The sequence below is a fragment of the Megascapheus bottae genome, chromosome 9 (assembly GCF_031878675.1).
Source record: "Megascapheus bottae isolate mThoBot1 chromosome 9, mThoBot2.hap1, whole genome shotgun sequence".
Classification (NCBI taxonomy): domain Eukaryota; kingdom Metazoa; phylum Chordata; class Mammalia; order Rodentia; family Geomyidae; genus Megascapheus; species Megascapheus bottae.
Genome location: NC_143517.1, coordinates 14,087,612 through 14,090,171, shown reverse-complemented (window position 1 = coordinate 14,090,171; position 2,560 = coordinate 14,087,612). Strand labels below are relative to the sequence as shown.

Sequence of the window (2,560 nt, the reverse complement as noted above, 5' to 3'; positions counted from 1 at the left end):
CTCAAAAACCAAAAGTGATTTGGAAGCACAGAATTTACAGATAATGCTACCCAATGTCATAATGGGCCAAGAACATTGTGGCATCCTAAGTTAGAAAATGCTGTATACCAAAATTTTAACTGAAACATATTACTTTCCCAATCAATTTTCCCCTCCCCAAAGAAAAATCTTTTGTTTTGGGAGTAGAGGAAAATGGGGAATATGGGACGTGGTCAGTAGTTAGGTTAATATTTTTGTTATGATAAGCTTTGTACTTAAACTTGGTAAAAGCCTATTAGCCGTCAAAGGGGTGTACAGAATAAATTTCTAATAATGTACAATTTTAAGAGAAGTCTTTCAAAAGCAAAAGACTAGTTTACATTAAAAGTTGCAGAGAATGTAGTTGCAAGTCCATTTTTAAAACTTTTATTCCACTTACATGAACTTAATACATGTGTTCTTAACAATTATGCTTGGATCGTTCATGAAAATTTCATAAGACATTAAACAAAGCTAGCCATCATCTCAAGTTATTTCCCTGTTAACTATTTTTACAGGACATGCATGTTAAGCAAGTATCAAAAAAGAAAAAAAAATCACGAAAGAAAAAAAATATCTAAAAAAGTGAAATACGTGGGGTTTTTGTTTACTGCTGTGCTTAATATACATGAATGATGAATACCGAGCAGTTCATTTTTACTGCATCTTTTACATTTGTTCTTAGGTTGCTTAAAACATTTAAATACAAATAAAATGTGTAGCAAAAATAATGAGAGTCAACAGCAGGTAACTTTACAAATAATGGAATGTGGACTGTTTCTGCCCTTATCTGGAGTTAATAGGGTCACAACTTTGTCTCAAAGAACACTTCTGGTGCTGCAGTCAAAGGTGTGCACCCTGAAATATATTCTTCCACGAAAATATACTTGATTCCCACATGTAATATCCATGGAATATGTTTGTAGCACAGCCTTACAAGTGCTCCAAACCTTTAAAGTACCCACAATAACTACACCTGTGACTAGAACCAATTTTCCCTTTTATTCCCCACCAGTACAAAGCAACATGTAGGTAGTTTTCTTCATTTAGACATGGAAGCAGTTTTAACACTGGCTCTTGTGAAGCCACAATGTACCAAAAGTACTATGCCAAACATTTATAACTTGCATAAAAATTCCACATCCCCATATTGGCCACCTCATGATGAAAACAGATAACTCCCTAAATGTTAACTGGCTCTACTCCCCTAAATATTAAACATAAAATCCACATGGGAAATATAGAAATTCAAACAGAAGTAACATAAACCTGTCATAAATCGTAAATAAAAAGACTATTTGTGGGACAGCATGGATGACACATGGTCTACTGTGTAAATTCTAGAATGAGGCAGACAAAAGTTGGAAGGCTGGTTAATTTTCCCCTCCTTCTCCTACTTCCGCTTCGTCTCCTTGGGTGTCCGATGTCCACAATGTCAAGTTGTCTCTCAGTAACTGCATTATTAGCGAGCTCTTCACTTAATGTATCAAGTTCAGCAATTGCTTCATCAAAAGCTGTCTTTGCAAGAGAGCAAGCTTTCTCTGGGGAGTTCAGAATCTCATAATAGAACACCGAGAAGTTAAGGGCCAGACCCAATCTGATAGGATGCGTTGGCTGCATTTCCTTTTTGCTGATTTCAAAAGCTTCTTGGTATACTTGTTGTGACTGATCCACAATCCCTTTCTTGTCATCACCAGCGGCAACCTCAGCCAAGCAGCGGTAGTAATCTCCTTTCATTTTAAAATAGAAGACTTTTCTCTCTGCTTGTGAAGCATTAGCGATTAAGAACTTTTCCAAAAGAGACAGTACATCATTGCAGATATCTCTTAGCTCGGTCTTAGTTTTTCTCTCTGTATTCTCCGGCCATCTGCTGCTTTTTCTCAGCACCTTCTGTCTTTTACTTAATACTTAAAATGACCCTCCGAGATGACTTATGGGCTCCTACAACATTTTGTAAATAACTGAGAGAAGATTCCTTTCCTCATTAGATAATTCACCTCCTTGCTCAGTTACAGACTTCATGCGTGCTGCCATGTCATCATATCTCTCAGCCTGCTCTGCTAGTTTGGCCTTCTGCACCAGCTCATTTTTATCAATGACTGGCTATTCTATGTCCTGAGTGGGTGGCCCGAGGACACCCACTAACTGGAGATTGGAGTCTCTCATGGACTTTTCTAAAGTAAACCTGAATTTTAAACCTGAGGTCTCCTGAGTAGCTAGGTCTGCAGGCAAGAGTCACCAACATCTAGCAAAATTCATTTGATCTTTATGGATTAAGAAACAACAAAATGTTTCAGATTGGATGAGATATTTGAAAATGATTATTTTTATCCAAAAATTCATATGGAATAACAAAAGTCCCTGAATTGTAATAGGAATCATTAGCAGGCAGAACAGTGTTGCAGGAATAACAATATCAAATGTCAAACTCTATTATAAAGCCATAGTAATGATGATAACAAGTTGTTACTTGCACAACAACAGGCCTGAGGACCAATGGGACAGAATAGAAGACCCAGAAATGAACCCACAGATCTATACC

General features: G+C 37.0%; 1 pseudogene; it reads right to left on the bottom strand.

Moving 5' to 3' along the window:
• Window positions 1-1,116: 1,116 nt before the first annotated feature.
• On the bottom strand, window positions 1,117-2,067 carry LOC150058801 (14-3-3 protein zeta/delta pseudogene; annotated as a pseudogene).
• Window positions 2,068-2,560: the final 493 nt, after the last annotated feature.